At 41.6% G+C, this 18,565-nt stretch overlaps 1 protein-coding gene across 4 annotated transcripts in view; it reads left to right on the forward strand.

Annotated features, from left to right (window-relative positions):
- The first annotated feature begins 11,677 nt into the window (after positions 1-11,677).
- KIAA0232 (KIAA0232 ortholog) overlaps positions 11,678-18,565 on the forward strand; it is a 102,694-nt gene continuing 95,806 nt past the window's right edge. For 3 of the 4 annotated variants that reach the window (XM_043971034.1, XM_043971037.1, XM_043971038.1), the window contains exon 1: positions 11,679-11,876. The gene's annotated coding sequence lies outside the window, so the exon portion shown is untranslated. Of the gene's footprint in view, positions 11,877-18,565 lie in introns of all 4 variants that reach the window. The other variant, XM_043971036.1, reaches the window with a different exon arrangement.

Here is an 18,565-nt window from a genome sequence, read left to right on the forward strand (position 1 = left end):
ATGTTAGAAATCATTTAATCTAGTCCAAAACAAGGATTTTACAGACAAGAAGACTGAGACCTGAAGAGGTTAAATGATGCCCTAGGTGACACAGGTTGTAAGTGGAAGAGCTGGCAACATTGGAACTCATCTCAGGTCCTATGACTCCAGGTTCAACTCAAGCTCTTGCCACCTAATCAATATCTCAGAAGCTAGCTAGTTCAAATTACACCTACAGAGTTGATCTCATAATGGAATTCCTGACAAATGGTCATCTAGCCTCAGCTTGAAGACCACCTGAAGTAGCCCATCCACTTTTTTTTTTAATGTATGAGGTATTTTATTTTTTCCGTTACATGCAAAGATAGTTCTCAACTTTTGTTTATACATGCTTTACAATTTCAGATTTTTCTCCCTCCCTCCCCTCCCTCCCCCCTCCCCCAGACAGCAGGCAATCCGATATAGGTTATATCTATATATCTCTATACATATACATATAGATATATATACACACACATATATATACACATAATAACATTAATCCTATTTCTGCATTAATCCTGTTACAAGAGAAAGAATCAGAGCAGTGATGCAAAACCTCAAAATAGAAAAAAAAACCAACAGCACCCAAAACAAAAGAAATAATATGGTTCAATCAGCATCTATACTCCACAGTTCTTTCTTTCTTTTTTTTCTCTTGTTATTGGAGATCCTCTTCTATCATGAGTTCCCTGGAACTCTTCTGTACCATTGCATTGGTGAGAAGAATATAGTCCATCACAGTAGGTCAACACTCAATGTTGATGATACTGTGTACAATGTTCTTCTGGTTCTGCTCATCTCACTCATCATCAGCTCACGTAAGACCCTCCAGGTTTCTCTGAACTCTTCCTGCTCATCATTTCTTACAGCACAATAGTATTCCATTGTATTCATATACCACAACTTGTCCAGCCATTCCCCAATTGATGGGCACCCTCTCAAATTCCAATTCCTTGCTACCACGTAAAGAGCAGCTATAAATATTTTTGTACATGTGGGTCCCTTTCCCCCTTCCATGATTTCTTTGGGCAACAGACCTAAAAGTGGGATTGCTGGGTCAAAGGGTATGCACAGCTTTATCGCCCTTTAGCCCATCCACTTTTAATTAATTGTTCAAGTCTCTCCTTACATTAAGCCAAAACATGTCTCTCTACAACCTCCACCCAGTGCTCCCCCTTCTACCTTACAGGGTCAAGCATGACAAGTCCATTTTCTTTCCCTAAAATGCTTGAATACAGTTATTAGGTCACACCTTTTCTTCCACCAGTTAAATATCCCTGGTTCCTTCAATCAGTTCTACTTCAATAGGAGATTCATTTCCTTCACTATCAAGATCACTTGTCTCCAACTTACCAAATGTCCTTCCTAATATGTGGTCTCCCAAGCTGAGCCCAAAGACTACAGAAGTGGTCTGGTCAGACCAGAGTTTCTGGCAGGGTTCTCACCTCCCTCTTTCTGTGCACTGTGTTTCTCTTAAAATAGTAGAAAATTATTGTGCTATAAGAAATGAATAGCAGGCAGATTTCAGAAAAACCTGAAAATACTTAAGTAAACTGATGCTGATCGAAGTGATCAGAGCCAGGAGTATATTGTGCACAGTAATAGCCATATTGTTTGATGATCAACTGTGATAGACTTAGCTCTTCTCAGCAACACAATGATCCAAGACAATTCCAAAGGATTCCTGATGGAAAATGCTCTCCACATCCAGAAAAAAGAACTGTGGAATCTGAAAGCAGATTGAACCATTATGTTTCTACTTTTTTTCTTTTTTGAGGGTTTCCCCTTTCATTCTGATTCTTCTTTCACAACATGACTAATACAGAAATATGTTTAATGTGATTATACAGTAAATAGAGCACTGGCCCTGGAGCCAGGACGACCTGAATTCAAATCCGGCCTCAGACACTTGACACTTACTAGCTGTGTGACACTGATCAAGTCACTTAACTTCAATTGCCTCACCAAATTAATTCATTAATTGATTGATTTTTTTATAAAGTATCATATATATATATATATGTATGTATGTATGTATGTATATAACTCAACCCAACTTATATACCAAGGAACTAAAAGACAGAAGGGAAGATCTCATATTGCAAAAAAATATTTATGGCAATACTTTTGTAGTATCAAAAACAAAAATAGAAAAAACTAGTGGGTAGTGTGGTATTGTGGAAAGATTGCTAGATTTGGATTAAGAGAATGTAGGTTTGGGGCAGCTAGTTGGTGTCTTGGATAAAGCACCAGCCCTGGATTTAGGAGGACCTCAGACACTTGATACTTACTAGCTGTGTGACCCTGGGCAAGTCACTTAGCCTTCATTGCCCTAAAAGAGAGAGAGAGAGAGAGAGAGAGAGAGAGAGAGAGAGAGAGAGAGAATGAATGTAGGTTTGAATCCTAGCTTTGTCACTTACAAGCCAGTCACTTGACCTCTCTGGGTCTCAGGTCCCTCATCTGAAAAATGGGGACTAGATTCCTTCCAGCTAGTTCTAAATCTATGATGCTAAAAACCTATAGGTTTCCATTAATGGGGGAATGTCCAAACAAATTGCGAAATGTGAATAGAATAGAATACAAATATGGGGCATTTGGAGAAACTTAAAATGAATGGAGGCAAAGTGAAATAAGCAGAACCAAGAAAATATTTAGGCATTAAATAATTAAAGGAAAGGAAAATAAGAAGTGGGCTTCAGAACTCTGAATTCAATAACCAAGCCAGATGTTGGAGGATTAATATTGAAACATACTCTTCTCTTTTTGGCAGAGCATTGGTGGGATTCAAGTCGGGAATGAGACAAATGTAGGAAAACAAAGTAAATTCATTGGTTTGTTTTACTTAACATATTTTCTTACAAGGGAGAGTTCTGTGGATAGTAATAGGGGTAGGGAAGGGGTCATTGGGAAGCAATGGTAATGTAAAGTGTAACAGTAAAGTAATGGTAAAAATCAAAAACTTATTTTAAAAAATCATCTTGAAGCCAGCTAGTCTATTACTGTAGTCTCTGCTGCTGGAGAGGCTGAGGCTGATAGATTGTTTGATTTCAGGAGCTAAAGCCAATGGGGTGTCCACACTAAGTCCTTCACCAATATGGTGAGGCCCTGATTGCTGAGGACTACTAGGCTGCTTAAGGAGGGACAAACCAGCCCAGGTTGGAAAAACAGAGCAGTATTGGGATTGAGTTATAAGAGGGCACTGTATTTCCAGCCAAGGAAAGATAGGAAGATGGACTTTTTTTTAAAAATCATTTTTACCTCTAATGATGGTGAAATCAAATAGCTTTTGTTCATGCTTGGTAATATAAGGTGTAGCAGCCAAAGCAGCAGCAATTGCTATAAGTCTAACTCCCTAGCCCCTAGGAAAGTCAGATTTCTCTGCTCACTCTTTTTAGTTCCTGAGCTATAGAAAAAGAAATGGGGAAATTCAGTGGCTTAATACAAACCTCCCACCTCCCAGTGCCACAGGAGCTAGGGATGATTTCTGGCACTCTAAAGGAAAACAAGCTGCCACTATTTGGAATACAATGGATTCAACTCTACATAAAACATTTTGATCACAATTGCTAGTATCCTTCCTCCCAAACCACCTTTTATTGAACTACTTGGTATTTTTTTCATATGTATTCTCTTCTTATCTATTCAAAACTATACTAACTTTTGAGATACATTGTATATATGTACTCTATCTCCCTCATTAGACTATAAGCACCTTGGCAAAAGATCCTCTTTCATAATTTTCATTTATCTCCCCAGTGTTTGGCATAAGAGTAGGTGCTTAATAGCTTCTTGGTTATTGGATGATTGATGGGTTGGACCTCTTTGCTATGACTGAGGCGCCTCAATAGGAGTGAGTAAATGAAAAAACACGTATGAAGTGTTTACTATGTGTTAAGCATTGTGCTAAGTTCTGGGAATAACAATACAGGCATACTTCAGAGATATTCCAGACCACCACAATAAAGTATATCTCAATAAAGGGAGTCACATGAACTTTTCCCCAGTTTCCCAGTTCATATAAAAGTTACGTTTATATTACTCTGAAGTCTATTAAGGGTACAGTCATATTATGTCTAAGAACCCATTCTATTATGTCTAAAATATTGTATAAAATACAAATACCTTAATTAAAAATACTTTTATTGCTCAAACATGCTCCCCCAAAAGGCACTCATTTGAGCCTCGACAAGTTTTAATCTTTTTGCTGATAGAGGGTCTTACCTTGATGTTGATGGTCACTGACTGATCAGGATGGTGGTTGCTGAAGGTTGGGATGATGGTTGTAATTTCTTAAAGTAAGACAACAATGAAATTTGCCACATTGATTAACTCTTCCTTTCATTTGAATGCTTAGAGGCCATTGTAAGGTTATTAATTAGCCTAATTTCAATCTTGTTGTGTCTCAGGGAGGAGAGAGACTGGGAAAGGCTGGTAGGTGGAACAGTCAGAGCACACTGATTAAGTTCTCCTTATATGAGCACAATTCATGGTGCTCAAAACAATTACAATAGTAACATAAAGCATCATGATCATAGATCATCATAATGGAAATAATAATAATGAAAAAGTTTGAAACATTGTGAGAGTTACCAAAATGTGACACAGAGACATAATGTAAACACATCGTGTTAGAAAAATGGTGCCACTAGACTTGTTTGATGCAGGGTTGCCACAAGCCTTCAATTTGGTGAAAAAAAATGCAGTATCTCTGAAGTGCAATAGAGCAAAGTGCAATAAAATAAGGTATGCCCATCCAAAAGTGAATGTAGTCCCAGACCTCACGGAACTTACATTCTAATTGTAGGAGACAACACAATGTTGATCCATGAAGGGTGTCTTGCTCTGGCAAGTCACTGGAATGGTGAAGGTTCTTTTCCAGAACAGTAAAATATGGTGGAAAGCAGGAACCAAGGTCCATATCTGCGTTGAGCTCAGAAGGATAATCGTCAGGGCACACATCTGAAGCATAAGGATCTCAGAAACTCCCTTTCCTGGAGAAACTGAACCATCCTCTTGGTTTCATGGCACTGCCAGTGTGCATGTGTGCATGGGGAGGGGAGAACATCCAGGGCTTCCAAAAAGAAGTCAGAGGGGGCATGCCCAACAGTCTCCCTACTTTGTGGTCCTCCATTTGAATTCTCCCTGACATTTATTTCCTAACCCTAACCTTGCCACTTTTCATAGGCTCTTGCCCCTCCAGGCATTCCTTCCACGTTGAGTCCATGTGGGGAACTGCTTTGCTTTCTTCAGTCTTAGCAGTATCCCACTAAAATAGCTGTTGGGGAAATAACCAGCCAGAAACTTCAGAGCCACATACAAACCACCAGACATACTACAATTGGAATGCCTCCTCCACAGCATTTAGAAGTCTACTACATTGACATAAATCTTTAACGTCTTTAATCATACAATTCTGGTTAAAGGATTTCAATTAGTATTAATTTCATGCTATTCTATAACACTATTTGATATTGAACAGAATATAGTCGAAGGTAGATAGATCCATCTCAGCTTGATCCACATAATAATGACAAAGATGATTACCTTCTTTTTTTTTTCTGGTTGGGTCTGTGATTTTCTTGGTATAGGAAATTCCCTTTGACAATGCAGATTGGCAACTGTTCTGCCACTTATAGCTGGGGCCCTAAGAGGTTAAGTGACTTGTCAAGGGTCATAAAAGCAGTATCTGTCAGGTGTGAGATAAACTCAGGTCTTACTTTCTCTGAAATTAGCAAGCTATTAACTATACCACACTGCCTACCTCCCAACCTGTGCTTTTTTCACAAGAAAAAAAATCTAATGGTGATGGATTCGGTGACTGAGGTGGCGAAGAAAAAGGGCTTCCTTTACCAATCCATGGATCTGAGAAAGTATCATCCAGAAACTGTCACACACACAGTGCAAAATGACAGGATGCCTCACAACTTGTTAAAATTTAAATTTTATTATTCAAAATTCACAAAGCTAAATATAAAAGAAATTTAAGGAAACTTTCAAATTATGTTTTTGTAAGTTTGTAACATTTTAATTTCTGAAGTTATTAAAGCTTAAAACTTTGCTAAGACTTAGGACACTATATATCTAGTATATTTTACGTGTGCATGCGTATGTATGTGTGTATGTATTCTAGAAAAAACCTTCTCTGGTTATCTTATAACAGGCTTTCTTGTATGTAGTCAAATAGCAGTAACTTTGATAAATTACTATTTTGATTACTAACAACAAATAAAAAATAGAACTAGGAATCTCCAAACATGTTTGCCATTATCATCATGGAGACTATCCAGTACAAATGGTAGGATTTCCTATGGATAAAAGAATTCCTTTAGTTGCATCAAGTACTAGAACATGATGGAGCCTCTCAAAGGAGATCTATAATCACTCAAAAGAGTTGAGCCTAACAATCCAAACAGGAAAAAAACAAGTGGATGAAGAATGTCAATTGGCTAGTATGTGTCATGCAGTGAACTGAATAGCTCAGTCCATTGAGCCAATCTATTAGTATAGAAATTTATTGGACAGACATTGCTACTAGACAAAGAGATTGCTTATCCTGTATGTTTTATCTGCCCTTTGTTGTGTTTATCTCTGGAGAACATCATGTTCATTGAGTTATAAGGTACCTGAAGTCCTAGGTATAGATTATACCTTGGGGCTTGCGGTATTGACTTTGTGTAAAGAAAAAGAAAAAGAAAAGGACAAGGGGGAGGTCAATAAGTCAGGTCTTTGACAATACTTCTTTGCCTTCCCTCATTCTTTTTGTTTTTTTGCATTCTTATAACATAGGTCATACAACCACAATAGCTCTTGATAGTGAGAATCCAACACAAGGTAATTCACCTCAGTTTGGAGCTGAATACGAAGTATAGCAAAGCTCCCATGGATTTTTTGGATTATCACTATACAAGTATGAAATGCTACTTATTTGTGATTTTGTTCTGGCTGTACAAGTTTAAGCTGATATAACCATAATGCTTTTGCCCTGAAGCACCTTACGACCTAAAATAAAACAAATATGTAAAATGACATAGACGATGGTCAGCTGGACAAACATTGCCAAACCAATTATACAAAGTGTTTACATTATGTACTAATGTTGAGTGCAAATGCTTTATATCAATATTGATTGAAAGATGAATCTGATGCTCATCATTTGGGAAAAGTCTGGCAGAATAATAGTACATTTACATAACACTTAAATCATTTTCCCATAAATAATATCATTGGATTTGATCTCCATATCCATCTTGTGTGATAGCTGCTGCAAGGATTCTTTTGTGTGTGTGTGTGTGTGTGTGTGTGTGTGTGTGTGAGGCAATTGGGGTTAAGTGACTTGCCCAGGGTCACACAGCTAGTGTCAAGTGTCTGAGGCTGGATTTGAACTCAGGTTCTCCTGACTCCAGAGTCGGTGCTCTATCCACTGTGCCACCTAGCTGCTTCTACTGCAAGGATTCTAAATCCTATTTTACAGATGTGAAAACTATGGCCTGGATTGGTTGAGCGACATAACAAGGCCATGCAGCTGGTGAGTGGCAGGTTTGGGGTTCAAACTTGGGAAAACTCCAACTCCAGTCCTTGTTCTATTACCTTGAGCAACAGAAGAAAAAGGCACAGAATGGGGAGAGTAGAGCATTCCTTTGGATGGCTGAGAACAATCCCATTTGGCTAGGAGAGGGAGTAAATAGAGGGAAATAATCACAATAATAACAATTAACATTAAGGACCAGATGAAATAAATAAATGAAAGAAGTTTGCTCCTTGGAAATAGAGAGTTTATCCATGACACATAATATAGTGGAGTCCATGACCGGATTTAAGGAAGGGTTAATATGAGTTAAATGGCAGCAGCAGCTATTAGCCATATATAAAACAGTGCATCTTAAGTTTCTACATTTGCTGGGGCTTTTTTTAAAGGGCCATCCTGGGTATTTGTATATTCCTTTCTATTCAGGTATGGGTTTATATAGCCTAGGCAACTACAGTTGAAAGTTTGGTTCTATAATTGTCCATTTGCATCTTGTCTGTGACATGAATTCAAGCTGTTTGTCCATCATGGTATAGGATAGCTGGGGAGCTCAACAGATCACAGCATCATTTTGTACCATAGACCATGGGATGTAGAATTGTAGGGCTGGAGGAGACCTTAACAACCTTGAAAATTCCCTTTCCAGGTGAGTAAACCAAGGCAAAGAAAATTGAACTGACTTCTCCAAGATCACATGGCTGGTTAATGGCAAAGATAGGATAGGTATCTTGGAGGCAATGGGGTTGAATGAATGAACAAAGCATTTACTAACCTCTTACTATGTGCAATAAATACACTGTGTTAAGCACTGAAGATAAGACAGTGCCTGCTTTAAAGGAGCTTCCATTCTAAGGAAATGCAGTGGCAAAGCAGAAGGTAATACCTTTCTTTTATTGTCATCCACACTGATAAAATCCTTTCAGTTTCTAATGTGGAACCATTTGATTTGACATTGGGCTGGAAGCACTGCTGTTCCAAAGGCTCTTGGATTCAGAGCATGGCTCTCTCCTTGCCTGTCTCCACCAGTGTCTGAGGAGATATGGTGGTCATTGGGGTGGTTTGACTGTTTCCAGCACATGCTGTCTCCTGCTTCTTCCTTATCGTGTCTTGCTGCTTCAGGTAGGCTGGTTTGCATTCTGTTGGAGGGCAGCTGGTGAGGATATCTGGCCCCTTGTCCACAAGAGCTACTTCCCTGAACAGTGGTTGTGAGGGTCGTGACAGAAGCAGAACCGGTGGTCTGGGTTGTATTGCTGTTCCCAGGGCTCCTGCTTATCCATTCATGGTTGGTATTTGGTCAGCAGCTGTTGCTGGTGGTAATGAAGAAAGTAGGCCCCTTCTTCACACTGATTTCTCCTGTCATTGATGGCTGTGAAGTCTGGTCCATTGTGTATGTATGTGGAAAGGGGGATACTATTATTCCCAAGGTTTTTAGCTTCAAGCTCCTGGGCTATCTCCATTAGGGTCTGAGAGGACTGGGAGGAGATGGTAGTCAAGGTAATGGTGGTAATTTGACTGGCCTGGCCCATACTGCCTCCTGTCTCACCCTTGGGATACTTTGTTGCTTCAACTAGGTTGGCTTGCTTTTCCTTGGGTTCAAATCCAGTCTTTATCATTTGCTAGCTCTGTGATCTTAGACAAGGCACTTAATTCCTCTGAGACTCAGTTTCCTCATCTATAAAATTAAACGAACTAGATAATCTCTAAGTTTTCTTTTATCTCTGGGATTTATGAATTCTGAATCACAATCATAACTCACAGAATATGTCAGTCCAATGTTGTTTTCACCATACAGCAACAGAAGTAGCAGCGACATAATGTAATCCCTGCCCCAAAGCCCACTGATACAGGACTCTCTCCTTATTGGTGGTGATCAATACCATGGCTAGCATTAAGGGCTTCGGGTCAGGGATAATAATAATAATAATAATTATTATTATTATAGCAGCATTTATATAGCACCTACTATGTGCCAGGCACTGTTTTAAATGCTTCCCAAATGCTACCTCATTTGAACCTCACAACAACCTTGGAAGGTAAGTGCTATTATAGTCCTTATTTTACAGTTGAAAAAACTGAGGCTGACAGAAGTTAGCTGACTTGCTCAGGATCACACAACTAGCAAATGAGTCTGAGGTCGAATTTGAACTCAGATCTTCCTGACTCTATTTATGGAACATGTAAATGACTAAAACTACTAAAATTTGCTTTTAGTTGCTAGAATTCTCCAGATAGGCAATCACTGCACTGACATCAAAGCAGCCATGCTTCTGTTACTATTACATATTCAGCTTAAAGGACTATATACCATGTGGTCTTTGTCCTCACTATAGTCTGATCTTGCTTCAGTTGACTGGAGAAGGTGAATTGTTCTCTATAGATAGGGCTCATAAAGACTATTAAATTCTAGCTTTATTAGAATTTTTCTCCCAAATCAGTTGTACTCTGTGAAACTATTCTAACATCTCAAATTCTTCTCCAGTTGCTTGGCCTCAGCTGTGTTCCCTAGGAATCTTAACTATAAGGGGCAAGAAAGCTATCATAATTCTTATTTTTAAAGGGAAGGGTAATTAAGTATGGACTTTTAGGTGAGTTCTGGGAAAGGCCTATACCTTCAAAATGCCCAGGTAAGAGCTTTTCACCTTTATAACTTGTTGCCCTTCACATGCCTGAAAGCTCTTTTGTTTTCTTCCCTCAGTTTCCACACTCCCTCAAAACTACTTTACAGTAGCAAAGTGCCTAGGGCCAGTCAAGTATTTCAGGGAAAAGCAAACAAACAAATGGAGGAATACAAAACAGGTCTCTGTGTTATCTTTTAATAAATTCATGCAGTTAAGTTCACCGAAACAAAACAAAAAAAAACCCCTTAAGGTGAATGAAATGCACACTGGAGAGCTATGACCACCGCAAGTATTGATTTGTTGCTGTTATTATTGTCAGGCCCCTAGTTTCTGGGTAGCCAGGAGTAAGTCACTTTCCTTCCCTGGGCCTCAGATTCCTCCTCTATAAAGGTTGGATAGGTGACCTCCATGGTTCCTTCAGGCTCTGAAAATTCTATTCTGGGCACAATAGGAGGGTCAGAGGTTGAAGGTGATGGAAAGGTTTAGTGCTTTATTTGCCAAGTGGATTTTCACTTTCATATCCTTCAATATCACTTTCATTTTTCTTTATGATTAAAAACAGACCTTTGAATTTTGCTTTTCAGGCAGGTTTAAAAAGCATCCTTCTTTTAGGATAAAGAAGAGGGGAACTGACAGGTGAAGCATCTGAGGAAGGCACTTAAAATTCTGTAACACACACCTGATCAGCGGGGTGGGAGGGGAGAGCTGTCATTTCCGCCGGTCTATTGATCCTCCCGCGGGTAATGATGGAGGAGAGGGGATGCAGAACAGCTAGAAGGGGCTGGTGGCGGATTGGGGGCGTGTGGTGAGGGGGGAGAGTAGAAAAGTCTCATTGGAAAGGGGAATGAATGAAGTCAGAGGTGGGGCTTGCTGCACAAGCTGACAGCTCCCGCTCCCCTTCCTAATCTCCAGACACTAGGGTGGGCTACGGAAAGAAAGCGATCCTAACCGTGTCTGCTGGTTTTGCTATTCTCCATGCATAGCAGAATTGGGGGGGGGGGGGAGAGTGGGGTGCCTCCCCGTCTCCTCCTAGCCTTCTATCTTCACTTCTGCACATTATTTTCCGTGTAAGGAAAATTGACGTTCTCTTTCCTTGTATATTTTGCATAGCTCCCCCCTCCCAAATCTTCTCTCCCACCTCCTAACCACAGCCCTCCCTTTTGCACCGGCTACCCTGTCTCCTTCCTTTCCCCTTCTTCTTCCCTCCGCCTTTCTCTTGCCCTCTCCTTTTCTTTCTTCCTTTCCCTCTCACGCCCTCTTTTCCTCCCTCTTTCTCCTCTCCTCCGCTCCTTCCCTTCCTCTCTGCTCGCTCTCCGCCCTGAAGGGGGAGGGGACTATGTGACCCTGTTCTGATGTAATCCCGGGTGTCTGAGCGGAAGGATATGGAGCTATCACCTGGTTGGCGGGGCGCTGAGGCCAGTTGCCGGGTAACCGAGCGGAGAGGCTTCCCCGTCCCCCTCCCTCTTCCCTTGCCCCCTCCCTTCCCCTCCCCTCCGCCTAGTGGCGCTGGGAGCCGCCGCCGGAGCCGCCGCCGCTGCCGCCGCTGCCGCCGCCGCCGGAGCCGCCGCCGGTTTACGTAAGGCGCAGGCCAGGGCCGGTCGGGCGCTCGGCAGCGGGACGGGGGTCTCGGTCGGAGCGAGAGGCCGCCCGCCAGCCTTCGCTGTGGGCCGCTCCCGCCGGCGCCGCCGCCGCCCTCCCCGCAGCCTCGGCAGGTACCGTCTGGAGCGGGCGGGAGCCTGGGGGGCGGGTGAGCCGCCGGGGCCGGGCAGGGGACGGTTGGGCTCGTTGGTCCTCGGGGCCTGCGGGCCTGCCTCCTCTGCCTGTCGCCGGGGCCCGGGGGGAGGAGGGGCATCCCGGCCTCCCGGGGGCGGCGGCGGCGGCGGGGCCTCGGGAGCCGGGAGAGGGGACCCGGGAAAGGTCGGGGATGATGCCCACGGCCGAGGGCCTCTGGTGCGTCAGGCGGGAGCCGGTGCCGGCCGAGGGGGGCGGGGGCCCCTGGACAGCGACCCCGCGGGGCGCCGGAGCAGGTTGGCGCCGGGGGCTGCCCGGCCTCTGCGGACCCGGCCCCTCTCTGCGTTTGCGGGGGGGGGGGGGGTGTCTGCGCACAGGGGACCCTTCCATCCCCTCGGCCGGTCCAGCTCTGCCCGTGCACAATGGGCTAACCTTGGACTCGAGGCCATTTCTGGTTTGGAGAGTGGGGTCGGAGCCGGGGGTCGGGGAGGAAGGGAGGGCGAGAGGCGCCTCTGGACCTTGCCCGGGGAGGCTCGGCGTTTTTGCTCCCTGCCGGGGCCTGCGGGGAGGACCGAAATGCCCTCCCCCCGAAGCCCTTCATGCTCTCGGGCATCCGAAGGCTAGAGGGGTAAACAGTGGAGGGAACCTTTGGCTCCAAGATGACTTTGCAATTAATGGGCTGCGCTGTCAAGGAGCCGCAGGGATTGTTCACGGCCGTGTTGGGCCGGATAGACGGACTCCCCCCGGATCCTCTCCTCTCCCTCCTTCCCCCCTCCCATTTAGCATTGTCCTTTAGGGGCCTATTGAAGGGAAACCGCGGAGAGCGAGCTGCTGGAGGAACTGCTAGGGGAGGGGGGGGGGCTGACTGACAGGAGACGGTGTCCTATGGTGACTTGGAATTGCTCTCTATTTGGGCGGGCCTTGAGTGGGCGGGGGAGAAGGGGTGCGGCACAAGGTTTGGCGAAGGTTACAGCTGAATGCAGAAGTGACAGACCAACAAAGTCAAACTCATTGCGCTGTTCTAATGGAAAGAGTATTCCAAAAAGTCACTCGGAAGAATCTGATCCTCCTGCCTAGCTTTTGCCCCTCTTTAGATCATTCCTAAGAGTACTCCTTCCTTAAGCGACGTTTAAAGAGCTCTTGGCGTCTCTGCTAGGAAAAACCAAAATCTGCCGTCATTTAAATAGCTGCAAATTACTCAACTGTCATTTAGCTTGCAGTTTGTGGTGCCACAGAGTAAAGGTGCCTACTAAGTTGTATTGGTAAGCTCTTCTCCCCCCCCCCCCCCATTCGGAGTAGGATCCATGTCTGCCTCTTCTCTTTCTGCAGTCGGCCTTTTCTCATTGGGGCAATCTGTGCACTCTTTTAGAAGTAAGGGAGGAGAATGAGATTATTGGGACGTATTTAACCATACTTAGCTTTTGTAAATCGCTTCCTGGATTAAATACTTTAAATTATAGCCTAAGTTTCTATTCATCCGGTTTCATATTTATGGACTTTATTTATTTGCAGTGATATTAGAAAAGCATGGTGTCAGATGTTGGGATATCAGTGAAGGGAGATGGGGAGTAGAGACTACTGAAGAATAAGATTTGTAGATAAAACTGTTACCACGTAATTAATTCGCACGCCAGATTTCTATTACTGAATTACAAAAGCCATTTCAAAACACCTTTAAAAAAATAAACTTTTAACGGATTTAAGGAACAGTCTATTGGTCTCCTGCCTTACTTCATTTTGAAGGTCAAATATTCGAAGACAGTAGTTCCTTGAACAAAGTTCAAATGAGTCCTTGTGGATCTCTCTCTCTTCTCTTCTCTTCTCTTCTCTTCTCTTCTCTTCTCTTCTCTTCTCTTCTCTTCTCTTCTCTTCTCTTCTCTTCTCTTCTCTTCTCTTCTCTTCTCTTCTCTTCTCTTCTCTTCTCTTCTCTTCTCTTCTCTCTCTCTCTCCCTCTCCCTCTCCCTCTCTCTCTCTCCCTGTCCCCCTCCCTCTTCCCCCTCCCCTCCATGGGTGGTGTGCTGTTTCGAGGATTTTACTATTATTTACCTTGCCTCATTATTGATGATATTACTGTTATTTTGTTGAATAATTAGATTTCTATTTTAAGCAGCATACTCATAGAAATGTGGTGTTTTGGACAATATTGGTTCTTATTTCACAATAAGCTTATGAATTGTGAAGGTCTGAATATTTCTATTTCAGAAAATCTTAATTGGATTGCTGACACTCTAAAGAAGCAGGAAATATCATATTTGAATAAGTTACAAAGCAAATATTTCACCAAAAATTTACTAATGTGGTACATTTGAAAATATTTTCATTCAATTTGACAAGCTTTCCACAAATGCCTACTAGGTATGAGGCTCTATGCTCCGTATTAGGGAAGGATACAAAGGAAATTGTCTCTACCCTCCAGCTACTTACACTGTATAGTTAGCTCATATTTCTTTTATGTATAAGTTCTAGAAAGTTAGAACTAATATCCAGAAAATTCAATTTTAGGTATTATGTAATTATGTTAATTTATGCTTTTTTTACCAAAATTATTTTTCCACAAATGATTGTTTTTTATATAGCTGGATACTGTAATGTCAAGAAAGGCATCTGGGCATAGTGCAAAGAGAGCTGTTCTCAGAGTCAGGAAGACCTGGGTTCAAGTGCCACCTCTGACATACTGGCTGTGTGACCCTAGGCAACTCTTAAGATGCTACATTACAGAGAAGGTGCTAACACAGAGGGAGTACCCTCATCCTTACTGTAATGTCCAGTGCATTTTCCTTGGATTCAAATTACTGCTAACCCTCTGACCTGGGATGTCTCTTAACCTCTCTAAACCTTGCCTTCCTCATCTGTAACCTGAGACTAACATCTGCTCAGCCTCTTTCATGAGGTTGTTTTAAGAATCAAACCAGATACTCAAAATGAATGTATTTTGAAGGCTATCGTGAATCATTATGCAATATGAAACATCGATTAATTGGATTTGGATCTAAGCAGAGGTGCTAAATACGATTAGAAATGGGTTTTTACAATGAAAGCTTTAAGAAAGTAACATGACTTTTGGGGGGGTAATTAAATTTGGCCTTTCAGAGTTTTAGTTATTGAACTACAGTTTCCCTCATGGGGTTAAATAGTTTTGCAAAATATGGACCTAAAATTTACTGGTATAAAAATGCATGGGGGCAGCTAGGTGGCACAAGGGGCAGCTAGGTGGCTCAGTGGATAGAGCACTGGCCCTGGAGTCAGGAAGACCTGAGTTCAAATCCGACCTCAGACACTTGGCATGTACTAGCTGTGTGACCCTGGGCAAGTCACTTGACCCCAATTGCCTCACTCCTCCCCCCAAATAAAAAAAGCCTGTATGCTTTTCTTTTAATTGCTTATTCATCAGGGACTTTAAATAGGGTTATGTCCTGAACCCCCACCCCTTTTGGTGGCATACTTCCCCAGTGTCTCCTCTGAAAGAGAGGAGAATAGTATTGTATTATAATAGTATTGGAGTGGTATGGAAGCCATCTTTCTGCTCCAAGGACTCTTTTTTTCTTTGTTTGGCCATTGCTCCTCTGCTAAATGTTAGAACCACGACAAGATGTGGCAAGGCTCCCATCCACTGCCATGGTAAGCCTATATAGAATATGAAATCAGAAGGGGAGTAAATTCCTTAAAGAAGGTGGTGAGTGGGGGGGGGGCATTGAAAGAGAATTGGCTATTTTGTGTGAAATCTTCAGGGAATCCCATAAGGAAAGTCCCTCTGCCAGTGCAGGTCAGCTCCTCTACAACTTAAAGTCTTAGAAAGTTGTCTGTAGCAGTGGTGTCAAAGACAAGGCAGAATTCAGCTAGCTATACTACACTTCAGAGTCCAACTGAATCAGATGAAGACGTAATTGGGAAATACTTAACTCAATAAATAAAACTATAACAAAACATAGATAACATTACATTTTAAAAGAGTCATTTTGCTGCCTACAGGATCCTTATGTACAAATTAGTGGTTCCTATTTCTATTTGAGTTTGACACCACTGGCCTAGTGCATAAAAGGATTAAATGACTTACCCAGGATCATACAGCCAGTATTTGTGATAGAGCCTGTGATAAAGCCTGGTATTCCTGGCCCTGAAGCCATTTGTTCTCTTCAGTACTGGTTAATAAACTCATCTACAGAGGAGCTTTTTAAAAAGAAAAAAATCAATTTGTTTCTCAGAAAAAAATTTGGAATCTCTATATTATGTATATAATAATGTATACTGGAACATAGTAATAAACATGTTGTTTTTTTAATTATAAGTTTGTTGTTTTTATCCCCCATGGCAAATTTGTCAAATCCCACTGTCTTCTGCACCAGGGATTGAAGTAGTTAGACATCTAGCTGCCAGTAGTTAGCAAATTAACAGTATTTGTAGAAGCTCTAAGAATTTCTTTTAACTGGGAGGTTTATATGCAACACAAGAAATTTCACATTTTCCAAAGCAGTTTTAAAATTCCCACAACCCACTCATGAATATTAGGAACTGCTTATTCATTTTCAAGATTATCTAAGCTCTTAATTTTTCTTCATACGCCAAGTTTTATTATGTTACTCATTAGCACTTTTTGCACTTTGTTAATAGAAACTGTTATAAAGAGTTTAGTTGGAGATGAGGTTGAAATGGATGGGAAAAATGAGGCTTTGGGATTATTTTTGATTACAGCAATATTCCTATCTCCTATTATTATGTATAATAGAAAGTTTACAACTCCAGAAAAACAGCCAAACCTTCACAGAATTATATTTCGGATGAAAGAATCTACCTAATAAAACTGAATTAAATAAACCAGATCATCCATAGGTAAGTCAGCAGTGTAAATAAAAATGACTAATGCATTGTGACTCTTAAACTAAGATAACCCAGTTAAATAGAGATTTAGGTTTTTATGTATACATGCTCTTTAGTTATGAAGTGCTTAGAATGCCCTCTGAAGTGGAAGAATGAGGAATTCTAAGAATTAGCTGCAGAATTAGTACTCTGTTACTATTATTTGCCCCCTTATATATTATTTTTTCCTTTCATGTCCCCCCCCCTCCCCAGACTCCCAAGGGTTTCTCAACATAACTTTTTTCTGTAATGAAGTAGTAATTTTGATGTCAACAAGAGTTTAACTAGGTGAAATTTGTTTTCTTTGGAAAGATATTTATCAAAAGTGATAAATTAAAGATGCTGCGTATCATACCCAGAATTTTGGCACTAGCTGGAATAATGGAAAGGCGAGAGCTAGTCACCAATCACTCTCCTAACATCTTCTGGCTAAGGTTGTGGGGTTGCCTGCTTTTTCACTCTGACTGTATTATAGTTTTTTGAGTTATTTGCTTTTGTTCTTGTCTTGTTATTATACTGCAAGCACTAAGAGTACAAGTTCTGTCGGGGACTTCTCAGTTGAGAGGATACAAATTGAACTATAATATTTTGATAAATTATGAAAAACAGGCAATAAGTATTTTTAAAATATTTATCAAGGACCAATTCTGTGGAATCATGGGGTCCACAAAAATGAAATATACCTGCCTCCCTGCCATCAGGCAGTTTACAGTCTAATTGGGGGAAAAGAATATTGAACATTTTATATAAATAATTATAGTAAAAGTTAGAAAAAATAAACCTATAGATATTATTAGATTATAATTATTATATCAAATCTATAACACCTAGAGGTCAAATAGAGTGGACTAAGCTTCAGGACTCCTTTGTAACTGGGGTGGGTGTGATTCAGATCCATAAAGGAAGGATCATGGAGGAGGTGATAACTGAGCTGGACCTTGAAGAGAGATGGAGGGGAACCCTGTCTCTCATGGTATGAACAGACTTGAAGAAGCCTAACTTTTGCTACTGAGTTAGTTTCTTACTCTAGAGTTCTGTCTCTTCATATAGCCATATGGATACTTCTCCATGTTCACATAATTAGTATTTGAAATTTCTACAGAACAGAGAGCTCATCTGTTCTTTTTGCCTAGTTTATAGTATGTGGATCTGAATTCTTTATTTTTTGATTTTTTTTTGGTGAGGCAATTGGGGTTAAGTGACTTGCCTAGGGTAACACAACTAGTAAGTGTCAAGTGTCTGAGGCCAGATTTGAACTCAGGTCCTCCTGAATCCAGGGCGGGTGCTCTCTATCCACTGCACCACCTAGCTGCCCCTGATCTGAATTCTTTATGAGGATGGGAGTGATACAGAAGCATTAGGAAGAAGTTTGTCAAGTTAAGACTTTAAGGTGCATTAAGCCCAGTTCTTTCCTTTTACAAATGAGGAAAATGAAACCTAGAGGTTAAGTAACTTTTCTAAGGTCATACTGGTGCTATGTTAAAATTCCAACTGGGGGGGCAGCTAGATGGCGCAGTGGAAAAGCACCGGCCCTGGATTCAGGAGTACCTGAGTTCAAATCCGGCCTCAGACACTTACTAGCTGTGTGACCCTGGGCAAGTCACTTAACCCCAATTGCCTCACCAAAAAAAAAAAAAAAGTGAAAAAGAAAAAAAAAAAAAGAAAATTCCAACTGGGGCAGCTAGATGGTGCAGTGGATAGAGCACTGGCCGTGGAATCAGGAGTACCTGAGTTCAAATCCAGCCTCAGACACTTAACACTTACTGGCTGTGTGACCCTGGGCAAGTCACTTAACCCCAATTACCTCACAAAATAA

The sequence above is a fragment of the Dromiciops gliroides genome, chromosome 6, assembly GCF_019393635.1.
Source record: "Dromiciops gliroides isolate mDroGli1 chromosome 6, mDroGli1.pri, whole genome shotgun sequence".
Taxonomy (NCBI): Eukaryota; Metazoa; Chordata; class Mammalia; order Microbiotheria; family Microbiotheriidae; genus Dromiciops; species Dromiciops gliroides.